Raw genomic sequence first — 13,332 nt, forward strand, 5'->3', positions numbered from 1 at the left:
CCACTCCTTCTGGACCCGCCCAGTACTCAGCAGCTTCCTGTAACTCTAATCCCACCTACTTCGGGAACTTTTAAATAATTAGCTTCCCAATTCTTCACAGCAATTTTTGTTGTTTTTGTATTTTTGCTTGCTGGCTTGCTTATTATTCCTTTGTTTTTATTTTGTCTTTTGCTTAAAGACAGCTAATCTTGCAGGAGGCTCACCCTCGCCAACAGGTAACTCTCCTCCACTTCTGTTGCAGGCTGCCTTCCACACAGCTTCCCAGCACCTACTCTACACAGCTTCCCCTCAAGCTTGCTGCCAGACTAGACCAGTACTGGATGTAGAAAGACACTGCACCTGGGTTCTGAACCCTTCAGATACAAGTGATCCTGCCTAACTTCTCACAGTGTGCATCTAGTCCCTGGGCTAGAAATGCACACAAGAAAGCAATCCCTCTAAATTCTGATATTCAGAACAAATACCACAAAAAAAGTCAAACCAAGATAAAAAAAAATTACTTGGATCAAACCACAAACCATATATTTATCCCCGAAGGTGGGCAGTTTACAGGAGATCCCAGATAAAGAACTGAAAACACAGTCGTGATCAAAAAGATCAAAATATGTAAACCATGTAAATCTACTGAAAGAGGACAGGAATAGAATGATTTGTGAGAAAAAAAATAATAGCAGATGCCGGAAGGAAATGAGGACGACAAAGGATAAGAAAATTGACTTTAATAGGTGATTAGAAACACCGGAGGGGGAAAAAAAAAGACCTAGCAGCAAGCCAAATGATAATATCTCACAGAACACCTGTGTGAGAAAGATTATCAGACTTGAAGAAAAGGTAGAGGAGCTGAATTCCTCAGTCAAACAAAATGATTAATTAAATGTTAGGTTATGGCACAATATTGAAGGTTGAGATAAAATACAGAAACTCCTTTAGAAAACTGTCTAGATTTTTTCTCAAAAAAAAAAAAAGAAAGAAAAAGAAAACTACAAATAGAATTACAATTCAGACTGTTTAGTCATTCTTATAGATGGTTTTGTGATTGTTCTCTATAATAGTCTATATATACCCATGCACATATGCATATGCTCTGGAAAGGTCGCTCCAGAATTACCCAAGCATCCTTAGAGATTCTAGCTAGCAAATCAACTCTTTTCATGATTATAAGTTCCAGGATTCTCAGGAGACTTCTGAGGTTCAGTAACTGTTATGATGATTGTGACAGGATAAAACAGATTCCATTCCAGGATGGAGGTGAGAGCTCAGAAACAAAAGCCCAGACTTGGGTGTGTGTGTGTGTGTCTGTCTTTAAAGTCAGATTTCTGAGCTCATGGACACCTTTCAGAGGGCAGGGCTTCTTGTTTTCCTCTGTGATGAGTTTTATTCTTCCCCATATTATGTTTATGCAAAAAAAACAACTCACAAGCTACTTGATTCTGCATATGTAAATAGATTAAGCATATTGGTGATTAATAATGTATCTGAGTTGAGTTAAGAAATAAACACCACCAGGTAGTGGGGTTCACATGCCTTTAATCACAGCACTTGGGAAACAGAGTTCAAGGCCACCCTGGTCTACAGAGTGAGTTTCAGGACAGCCAGGGCTACACAGAAAAACCCTGTCTCGGAAAAAAAGAAGAAAAAGAAGAAGAAGAAGAAGAAGAAGAAGAAGAAGAAGAAGAAGAAGAAGAAGAAGAAGAAGAAGAAGAAAGGATATGCTTCATGTTCCCTGTGCCTTAGATCCTTTGAATGGGCTGAAGTACGAAGGCTGTCTTGTGTATCTCTCCCTGTGTCTCCCTTTGTCTCTGTGTATGTGTCTATTCTGTGTACTTTGTATGTATCTCTCTGATGTCTATTTATAACTTCCTGGCTGGCCTTAAAAATAAGCTTTGCACCTTTCTTCTCCTTCCTTCTTCCCGCCTGCTACACCTTTCCCATCTTAAATAAAGCCCCACGTGGAACTGTTAAAAAAAATAAGCTTTGCAGTTTTTATACAACATTGAGGGAACCATTACATGGGAAAGACATAGGAGAGTGTACAGAAATCTGTAACAGAGTCTTAAAAAGGAATAGGTAACAGGCTGCAAGTGATCAAGACAACAAATGTTTATAAACATCACTGTTTATCAATCAATATCCACAATGGTATATTTAGGAAGGTTGCTTTAAGATTCTGTATTTCATGCTTTCAGTAGAAGACACTCATGCAGTTTCTGGTCTAGGGTTGAAAAAGCATAAAAATCACCATTGTAGCTATGCAACAGGTTAGGTTTTAAAAGCTGATAACGACAACGAACCCTAAGGGGTTTTCCAGTCTTATACCCTCCTACCAGTTTCCCCCTCATGCCTGGAGTGAAGGCTAGACCAAGTTCCAGTCTACAACCACAGGAACATTCTTGAGTTAAAAAATTCTCAGAATGTACTGACTGATAGTTATACAAATCCTCTGGAAAGCCCCAGGTAGAGTTCAAATGCATGGCATGTTTGCTAGACTATAGACTTAAAAGTTAATCTGCTTAGCCAATATGTTTGAACTTTAACCTTGCTGATGCAACGTGTGCCCCTAAAAACTATTAAAACCACTCGTAACATCTATTCAGGGTCGCTTTCTTTACACATCATCTTGAGGGACTAATTGAAGGTGAACACAGACACTCTGGAAAATAAAACTCTTGCTTTTGCTTTGATCTACATCTCAGTGACTCATGAGAGGGCATCTCAAAGTATCACTGACCAAGGTTCAGGACCTCACAATAACAAGAGAAATCCATGGGAAACAATATTTGTTTTTACATTGTTCTTTTAAAAGTAGGCTAAACCACCAAGTTGAGTACACAGTAGGATCACAGTTTTAAATCTTAAAATTCTTCAAGTTGTGTTAATTCTGGTTGTGAGGTCCAGAAAACTCCCCATTAGGAAGTAAGTATACTAAATTGTCTCACATCTGGTTCTGACAATGCATAGGACAACACTATGGTACAAGATTCCAAGAAGTTCAGTTCACAATCAGGAACCTCTCCTCCACTTCTGTAGCAGGCTGCCTTCCACACAGCTTCCCAGGACCTACTCTGCACAGCTTCCCCACAAGCTTGCTGCCAGACGAGACCAGAACTGAATGTAGAGAAACACTGCACCTGGGTTCTGAACCATTCAGAAAAAAGAATCCTGCCTAACTTCTCACATTGTGAGTCTAGCCCCTGGGCTAAAAATGCAGGCAATTAAGTAATCTCTCTGAAATTTGGTGCTCAAAACAAATACAACGTAAAACTAAGATAAATTGTCCTTGGCAAAAACCACAAACCATATATGTATCCTATAAGGAGGACAATGTATATGATATCCAAGATAAAGAATTGAAAACTCAGAGTCATGATCAAAAATATCAAAGTTTGAAAACCACGTAAATCAACTCAAAGACAACAGGAACAAACTGATTTGTGGGTAAGAAAATAATAGAAGGTGTTAAAAGGAGATGAGGCATTTTTAGCCCAGGGGTTAAACTCACAATGTGAGATGTTAGGCAGGATCACTTGTTTCTGAAGGGTCCAGATCCCAGGTGAACTGTCTTTCTATATCCAGTTCTGGTCCTGGGAAGCCATGTGGAAGGCAGCCTGCAGCAGAAGTAGAGTTCCTGATGGCGAGGTTGTGCCTCCTGAATGATTAGCTGACTTTAAGAAAAAGACAAAATAAAAACAAAGGAATAATAATTAAGAAAGCAAGCAAAAATCCAAAACAACAAAAATTGCTGTGAAGAATTGGGAAGCTAATTAATTAAAAGTTCCTGAGGTTGCTGGGCTTAGAGTTACAGAAAGCTGCTGAGTATTGGGCGGGTCCAGAAGGAGTGGCTCTGAGGAAGGAGGCGGAAGTGACAGGAAGTTCCACCGTTCCAGCATTCTCAGTGCATCTTGGCTGCCTAGTGGGAGACTAAGTCCTACTATTTCCGGAACCTGAAAACTCCCTTAAGCTGCAGTTGCTGTGCTGGCCTCTTAGGACTTTCAGCAGCTGGTCCTGTCACCTGCCAGGTCAGAGGAGCTGCTGGGCTGGGAAATGGGCAGGAATGGAGCAGGGGTGTGGAGAAGGGGTGCATTTTGTGCTGCCACCCTCACAATTGAGTTGTGGGTATTTTACCATTATCAGGAAGTTTGATATTCAGTGAATTGGATTTATGGTGATATTTTAATTAATTTTATAGTTGCCAGAATATTTTTTTAAAATAACCTCCTAGAACCTTGGCCGTATCTGGAGTTTGTAATCAGAGAGGGTTTTCTTTGCAAAAGCCTTAATAAAACTCCTTGAATTCAAATTCCTTCATGCTTTCTTAACTCCCCTGTTCCCCCATTTGCCATTTCATTTCCTTTTGTCCCGGAAACTATCTGAATAGGCATCCTAAGAGAGCTTTGTAGATATTTGTCATATGGGGGACCAGTGCAGATTTGACTGAATTAGAAATTTTTTGTTATAAAGCACCATCATATGGCTGTAAGGCACCATCATATGGTTAATATTAACATTAACCAAGCAGAGATATACTCTCCATTAATTTAATACTGAGGTATATTCAGTATTGGATGTAAATGCAGCATTCAGAAATGTGTCTTCATAGCCTACCTATTAATGCTATTCCTTAAGTTTGAATTAAAAATGAAGATAGGACTGCAGTGAGGTATGGCTGAGGAAAAGATATATCATAGGTTCTGTTAACCCTGAGTGTCACCAGAGGAAAGCCAATTCCACCATGTGGGCAGGCTTTATAAAATATTACATCCTGACTAAGACGTGGACTTTGGTCACATCCTACAGATGGTTTTATAGGACATTGTAGTTTCCTATGAGGCTTTATTATTTTCCTAAGACATGCAACCTGCAGCATTGCAAAGAAGATACCTGGTTCTTGGGCTGATGGAGAGATTAATTTTTGGTATTTTAGTTTGAGGGAGAAAGCATTCATAGTTAACTGGTTGGGTCTCACTGAACCAGGCCATCAGATGGGGTGTGAGCAAATTGAAGGTAAGCATGAGGTTAGAGGGGCAGGCCAAGAGATTACCAAGAAAAAAGAAACCACTTACTCAACTATGTCTTGATTGAAATGTTAACAGGCTCTTCAGTTAGCCATGCTTCCAGAATGTCTTTGAATCCTTCCTTGGTTTTGCATAGCATGCTGTGAGATGCTGATAGCAGGCCAAGATATTTTTTGTTTGTTTGTGGGTTTTTGAGACAGGGTTTCTCTGTGTAGCCCTGGCTGTCCTGGAACTCACTCTGTAGACCAGGCTGGCCTTGACCTCAGAAATCAGCCTGCCTCTGCCTCCCAGAGTGCTGGGATTACAGGCATGTGCCACCACTGCCCGGCTCCAAGATATTTTTATAACTAGAAAACTTGCTATGGATTAAGGCAAAATTAGACCTCACCTTTGAAATAATTATGATTGCTCACTTAAGAAAAATGTCTCCTTGCTTCATGAAAAGCACTCTGCCCTTGCACATTCATGGTTTGTTGAGTTCCGCAATGTGGACTTCTTGCAGGTGTAGGAATGCTTAGACCACTGCATTTAGGGCTTTTTTCCCCAGAGACCTCTTGTTGGAGAAGTTCAACAGTCTGGATTCTGTGTGTCAAAGTAGGTTTCTGTTTTTGTTTGCTTGGTTTTTGTTTTTTGGATTTATTTATTTATTTATTCATTCATTTATTTATTTATTTTGTGACAGGGTTTCTCTGTATAGCCCTGGCTGTCCTGGAACTCACTCTGTAGACCAGGCTGTCCTGGAACTCAGAAATCTGCCTGCCTTTGCCTCCCAGAGTGTTGGGATTAAAGGCGTGCGCCACCACTGCCTGGCTCACAATAGTTTTCTTACATTCTTCCTTGTTCCTCGTTCATGTTGCTGGGAAAATGAATCTGTAGGTGTGTTAACTGTGTGACTGATTCTTACATCACATAGGGTAATCTGAGATCCTCAAATAAAAAGAGACATTTTCATAATATCTCCTCTTTCCTCCATTGTTATCCTTTTGCCTGGTGTTGGCATCTTATATTTTTGTACCATGAAATGTTCCAGGTTCTTTCTAAACAATATTGTCCCATTTTCAGGTCTCCATATACTCAGCCAAATCTTCATAACTATAAATCAAATCTAAGAGTCCTGGATGATAAAGACCAAGGAGACTCTAACAAAGGTTCCAGGTATGTTAAAAGGATTGAACAAGGGGTGGGGTGAGGCTCACCTGTCAGTTGAAATAGCACATGAGTTTGGTTTTTCCAGATGCTATTTGATTAATGATTCTGGAAAATTTCATTGAGAATATTAGATGTGACAATATGGATTTCCCACGGTAGGCAGTGCAGTAAGCAGTCAATCGATGTTAATATTTTATTAGTTTTGAGGCTCTGAATTAGCAGATGCCCATTGAAAACAAATTTCTTTTAGACACACTGAAATCAGCATCAGAGTGTGGCAAGGCCATTTACACATGACACAAATTATTAGTAATTGATTCTCTCCTAGTGTCTATGACCTCCCTGTTGTATTTTAGCCAGATTCTCAGTTTAATCTATTTTATTTCCTGAGGGGGTGGCCTCAGCTTGAACAAGAAAATTATCTGTTACACACAGGTAGTCTTGCCACTGTGATACCAGTGGCAATGCCTTTCCTGGCAGATTGAGATTGTAGATCACAGGATCCAAATCTGGGTCTGGCCATGGATACCTCTGCCTCCTGTCCCATTCTGCATAGCAGGTTTTGACACTGTGAATGCTACCACCAGAGAGTCCATCCATGATATTTGTTGACACAAGGAATGATCTGAGCTGAGTTGTTTTTCTCCAGAAGCTGCACTTGCTTTCTGAATCACATATTCTGTCCAGTCTAAATGATAGTTAGTCCTTTAATTTTGTTCTCACTGATGCAGTGTGTTGAATTAGTCCTGGTTAGAGTACAATAATTACTGTTGACCTTTTCTGTACTGTTTGGTGGGTCTCTTTTCCTTAGTATTCTGAGGTCTATGTCTAGTCCTAGAATGTTTTCAGCCTCTGAAATTTCTTGCTAAATAAGATCCCCCCTTTCTTGTTCATTCTCAACTCTTGCTTATTCTTAACTGACCGGATCACCTCAGCTGTTCCAGCTCAAACTCCTCTCCCAGCTGCCTTATTCAATCTGATGTTTCTCTGAGACACTCATTTGCTCTGCTTGGGCTTAAATTAACTGTAGCAATCTTTTTTAAATATGCTGGCCCTTGTCTTTCTCTTGCTCATTCTTTCTTTACCTATGACTAGCATGTTCTTTTTTCTTTTCTTGTTTTTTTCTCTTTTCTTTTTGTTTTCCAGACAGGGTTTCTCTGTGTATCCCTGACTGTCCTGGAACTCACTCTGTAGACTAGACTGGCCTCAAACTCATCAATCTGCCTGTCTCTGCCTCCCAAGTCCTCTGATTAAATTCGTACAGCACGACTGCTCATCCTAGGATAAATTTGACAATCTTGCACTTTTGGGTGTGATCAGTTAGTGCATCAATCACAGGTCACCAAGAATCTTGCTATATCAGTTCCTTCACTTCTGGTTAGAAAAAAGTTTTCCTCTCTTCCATTGAAGAGAAATCCATATGGTTTTACAATCCTGATGTATTAAATCACTAGAGCTTATCATTGACCCCAAGTAATTTTTGCCCATTACAAATAAGATACAGTTTATGCAAGTGTGTGGTTCTTAGGATGTTAGTGTTGTGTTACTGTAAGTGGACACACAGTGAAACAATGTTGTTCAGATATACAATGTGTAATTACATTGAATGGCTCTATAGACATAAAATATTCAAGTACTGTTGACATAATTTCAGCATTCAGAACATTGGGGCAGGTGTATTCCTCTTCATTTGAGGCCAGACTAGTTTACATCAAAGTGGCATTACAACCTGTTTGCCTGAATTTCCTCTTGTGTCCTGCATTGTCTCTCCACATGGATTGAGGTTAATTTCCTAAACACGTCTGGAGGTGTGTATCTATTTTCAAGTTTTAATTACTATAATCGCAGAGAATTAATTGTAGCAGGATCTTGATTTTGTCATTTCTATGGCCCAACACCTGCCTTACATTTGTAAACACTTGTCCTTCTAAACCTACTGAGATACTGGAAGGGCAGGCAGCCCTCTATGCCTAAAGGCAAACTACTGTTGTTCTCGTGATATGTCTCACCTGATTTCTTGTAAGAAGAAAACCATGAAATCCAATTTCATGGACAAGAATTGGAAGGTGGAGTTTCTGGATAGAAAAAGTGATGTAGGGAGGAGAAAGTAGATGGAGGAGATTTAGTGGGAGACAGAGAAGAAAACACATAGATGGGAACTTGGGCAGAGAGTTAAGGATCTAGCCACATGGCAGGTCATAGGCTTGAATATTTAAAGACAGATGGGATAATGCTCCAATGAAAGTTTTATGCTTTACCCTATATAGAAACCTCCTTCTGATTACTTATAACACTGGTGTGTCTATAAGACACAATAAACGAGGGTGCCCCAGTACCCCATGCCTCAGAAGGTGACACCCTTATCACTCGAGAGAAAAGGTCTTGATGCAATAAGCAAGAGGATTTTTTTCCAGAGGCTCTGTGGTCCACAGTCATATAACACACAGGGGTAGAGGACTGTGGGAACCCAAGTGCAGAATTGGGACAGCTTTTATATGTTTACAACAAAGCCCATGAATCACAAACCAATCATTCCTTAGCGTAGAGAACCTACATAGGGCAAGCCAATCAATTTGTACCACTCCATTGTTTTTAGGCCAATCTTTTAAAATTATCTGAACCCTCTGTGGACCAGTTAGTTTCCTATTTTCTCAGAGGTCTATAGCTGCATGAACTCCTGCGTGGGGGTGATGGCATAAGGAGTTTACAGAAGCAAGATAAGCAGCTAATTATTTCATTTCTCGATACATTTTGGGGCCAGGATCACCTACTCAAGGCCCTTTTGCAAAACTCCTAACAAAGGGCAGGCTCTGGATTGCGACCTTTCACCTAGTTTCTGACAAAGAACAGACTCAAGGAATGTGACCTTTTTAACAAAGAGTGGCCTCTGGAATTTGAGGTGTTTGGGGCTCCTTAGAAAGCTGGAGTTAGAGCTTCTTTGGAGAGAGATACCATTTTAAACTTCTGACTTCTTGGGGACCATAGAGAGTTAGGCCATATTTTGTATCATTTCATTCCCCACTTCTTCTCTTGTTAATAGATCTAATCTTAAAACTAGGAGAATTAAAGGTCAGCCTCCTCTTGGCTCAGAAGGCTCTCTTACTATTGTTTAAGTGTTATGATCAGACCACATTCACTTGTCCTCTAACAAACACAATAAACCTATTAATAATGCAAGGCCCAACTGTAAGCAAAAGGAGCAAAATTACTAAGGGTATCATCAAAACAGAAAGCAGGGTGGTCAAGAGTACAAGATAAGGGCCTTTCCACCGACTCTCAAGGTTTTCTGCATGGTGGCATCTAACTTAGACCAAATCTCCAACTTGGAAGCAATATGGGACCTGCAAGTCTCCTTCTCCTGAGTAGGCCTCCCAGAGCTGCTTCCATGCTCGCTGCCTCACCCACTCGAGCTCCTTGAGCCTAGAGAACAAAGGCCTGAAGAGCACAAAGGGTATGAGAGCTATCTAATCATTAACACCAGTCTCTGTGGTCAATTTGGTGAGGGTTTCTTTCATCAGGGTTTCAGCAACTGTTCCTGAAGCCTTCTTATAACAGATCCAGTCACTTATCTGGAAGCAGTGAGGAGTCTCTTGCATGCCTGCAGCATTTAAGGCAAATCTCATATTGTGGGACACCTCCTGGGAGAGCCCAGTGGACACCAAAGGAGTTGTGGTATCAAAGAGGATCTCTAGGGTGTTCAGGTTAAAATGGCAGAGGCTGTTCAGAAACAAGGGAGAGGCACCACCCAGCCTCAGCCAGTCTCCAAGGTCAATTTACTTAAGGTCTCTTATAGGGTTTTGTTTGTTTTCTCTACCTGTCTTGAGCCCTGGGGACAGTAGTCCAATAATGTTTCCAATTAGTCCCCAATATCTCTGTCAATTTCTGACTTACCTTAGAAACAAAAACAGAACCATTGTCTGATCTAATTACCTTGGGCTCTCTGAAACTCTGTAAAAATATTTTATAACCCTGGGAGCTGTTTTCTGTTTTAACCCATCTAGAGAAAGTATCTACAAATGCTAGAAGGTATTTGCAACCATATTCTCCTGCCTTAGCTTTTATAAACTTTTAAAAATATATTCTATGCTATTCTCTTCAAGGTCTTTTGCCCTGTTTACTCTTTTGTGCACAAGCATTTACTTGCTGGCATATCATACACTATACTATTATCTCTCTAGCCTAAAACTTGAGTCATAAATATATATGTTCGGTCCCTTAACTGCCAGGACAAGTTTTTTTTTAATAATTTTTTAAGATTTATTTATTATTATATGTAAATATTGTGTAGCTGTCTTCAGACACACCGGAAGAGGGCATTGGATCCCTTTACAGATGGTTGTGAACCACCATGTGGTTGCTGAAATTTGAACTCAGGACCTCTGGAAGAGCAGTCAGTGCTCTTAACCACTGAGCCATCTCTCCAGCCCCAGGACAAGATTTTTAATCCCCTAAATGAGGCCATCTGTGCATTTGGCCTAGTGAGTCTTTGGCTTACTTTCTGGGGAGTATAGTTCCCCCTTCTTGTGTGCACCTTCTCTTGGTAATATTTGGTAGGGTGGTTAGCAATCACAGTCTTTTTTTAAGTGAGGCTGTTTCTTAATTTTGTTCCACTTCCCAGTGGGTGTCTCTTACAGACTCATAACCAGTATAGGCTCCTGCATATCCATTTCCGGATCCACTTGATCTGTCCATCGAGTCTTTTCCCTTTTGACATCCTGGGCAGTGAATAATACTCACAGTTAGTGGCTTCATTAGGACATCTAAGAGGTCCAAGATTTCCTATTGGTTTCCTCTGATGTGAGCAGTCCTCTTGGCATATATCCCTGTGGGTGTGGGCTGTGGCAAAGGCATACCTGTTATCTGTGTGGATGTTGATTTTCTTGCTGGTTTCAAGTTCCAAGATCTTGGTGAGGGCAACAAGCTCCACTTTCTGCATTGACATGCCAGGGGTAAAGATTCTTCTACCCAGATGACATTTGTGCCATCCACAATAGCAGCACCTGCTTATCTCTGTCCATTATGGAGAAAACTGCTCCTGTCTGTAGCGACTTTCAGCAGGGGTCAGTCTCTCTTTTGGGGACAGTTAGCTGCAGCCCCTTGGGCAGGTAGCATATCTGCCCCCCACCCCCCATTTTGAAGAGTATGTCTTACTCCATCCAACAGAGAGTAGGGACAGTCTGGGGTGACACTAAATGAATGGGCTACCCATCCTATCCCTAGGTCCACTGTTCTTCGGGTAGTCCATGAATACATTTTGGTGGCTTCTTGGACCCAAGATCTTTTCTTGGAAACGGTGCCATTGGCTTGGAAGACCAAGAAGTGTTGAGCTCCTGTGTCCAACAAGAACTGAGTGGGTTTCTCTTTCACTCCCACAGATATCCTGGGTTGGGGGAGATGTTCAGAAACCCCATCTCCCCTAGTAACTGTCTTCACCCAGGGCTAACACCTGGGTTTACCATTTGGGGGCACTTTTCCCAAGATCTGGGAATTCCTGTTCCCAGCTTCTATTTCTTAGGGCACACTCTGGCTCAGTGGCCTGTCTCCTTACAGTATGCACACTGTTCCTTTTCTGTCTCTCTTTTCTGCCTTTTCTAACTATTATAGCCAGGATTCTCTGTAGCTTCCTTTCTTTCTTTCTCTCCATTTCTTATCCTCCTCTGTCTCCCTGTCTCAGCAAACTACATTAAATCTCTCTATAGACTTTCTCAACAACCTACACTAAATCCTTCCACAGACCTTCTCAGCAACTTGCACTAAATCCCTCTAGCCTCTGAAGCTTTTTCCTGATATCTCTACTAGCTCTGTCTATAAAAGCCATTGTCATAGTAGCTTTGTATTCCTTGCCCCCTGGAGTCATAGCGTGTATATTTGCAGAGTGCCTCTATGGGCTGCTCTAGGAAAGCTGCAGGTATCTCATCTGGTTCCTGCTTAACCTTATATACCTTGGTGAAATTTGTGGGCTGCAACACCCTCGAGACCTGCCAATGAAGTGTGATGTTGGTCCTTCAGGTACCTCTTACCTTTTGTCTAAGGGGGTATTCTTTTTGGCTTCCTGTATTAAAAATAAAACAATCTCAAAGAGTTTAATCAGTTTCTTGGGAATTATGCCCTTAGATAGAAAGATACCATAGTATCAGGCTAGGTGGTCTCAGGTCCTCTCCTGCACCACTCTGTGGTCCTTTCTAAATATTAATTGAACATAATTATTACCATTTTGTAAATTATAATCTATTAGATAGACATAACACCTAGTTTATCATCCCTGCCAATTAAACAGAACCCTTTTATCTGTATTATCTTAAAAGACTGTCAGAATTAACACTTAAGAATTAACACTGTAAGAATTGACTCATGTCCTGGCTTTAAATTTTATGTCACCTGAAAATCATTTATTTAAATCTATATCAGCTTTGTCAGGATTAAACAGCTTGGGCTGTCTATGAGACTAACAGTCTTCAATACCATTAGAAATCTAAGAGTGACCAATATTAACTGAAAATATATAGAAAGCTTAACACAGCTTTTAAGACTTAAACATCATATTCCTTGGATTTTTGACATTTTTGAAAACCAACTATCTATGTAAAGTAATGTGGACTGTTGTCTGTTAAACTATCTTCAGCTATTTATGATTAAAACCTAGAAAACACCCTAACAATAAACCCAGAGCCCTATATTTCAATTTGGCCCTAAACTCACAGGCTTAAACATCTCAGATGTATAATAATAACAGCAAAGAACTGGGTGTAAATCCTGTACTTCCAAATTTTTAGTATTTATACCAATGAAAACCTTGATTTGTGTATCAAAATAAAATCTGTATAAAAATAAGAACTTATGCCTTGATCTTAATAACAACTATAAAGATTTTTATTAAGTGAAATTATGTTTATATAATTAATTTTATTGTCTCCCCATTTTAAATCTGACCATTTCTATATTCTCTAGAAAGACAATTTCTTCAAGCTAAATATGCGTATTGAGACTTCAAGGGGAGTGGTATTTTCTGTAATGTAAATCTCAAAACAAAATTTTAATACCACAGAGACAGATTTTTCATTTAATATTTTAAAACCTAGTCTTCTAAGGTCTCCCTTATTTTGCCATCTCTCCCAGAGGAAGAATATAACCACAAAGTTTAACATCACATCGATCATAATAATTTAAACAA

At 40.1% G+C, this 13,332-nt stretch overlaps 1 protein-coding gene across 3 annotated transcripts in view; it reads right to left on the reverse strand.

Moving 5' to 3' along the window:
* Positions 1 to 13,332, reverse strand: part of LOC127681612 (zinc finger protein 420-like) — a 662,660-nt gene that overhangs the window by 441,703 nt on the left and 207,625 nt on the right. The gene's annotated exons all lie outside the window — the stretch shown is intronic.

Source organism: Apodemus sylvaticus, chromosome 3 (genome assembly GCF_947179515.1).
Source record: "Apodemus sylvaticus chromosome 3, mApoSyl1.1, whole genome shotgun sequence".
Classification (NCBI taxonomy): domain Eukaryota; kingdom Metazoa; phylum Chordata; class Mammalia; order Rodentia; family Muridae; genus Apodemus; species Apodemus sylvaticus.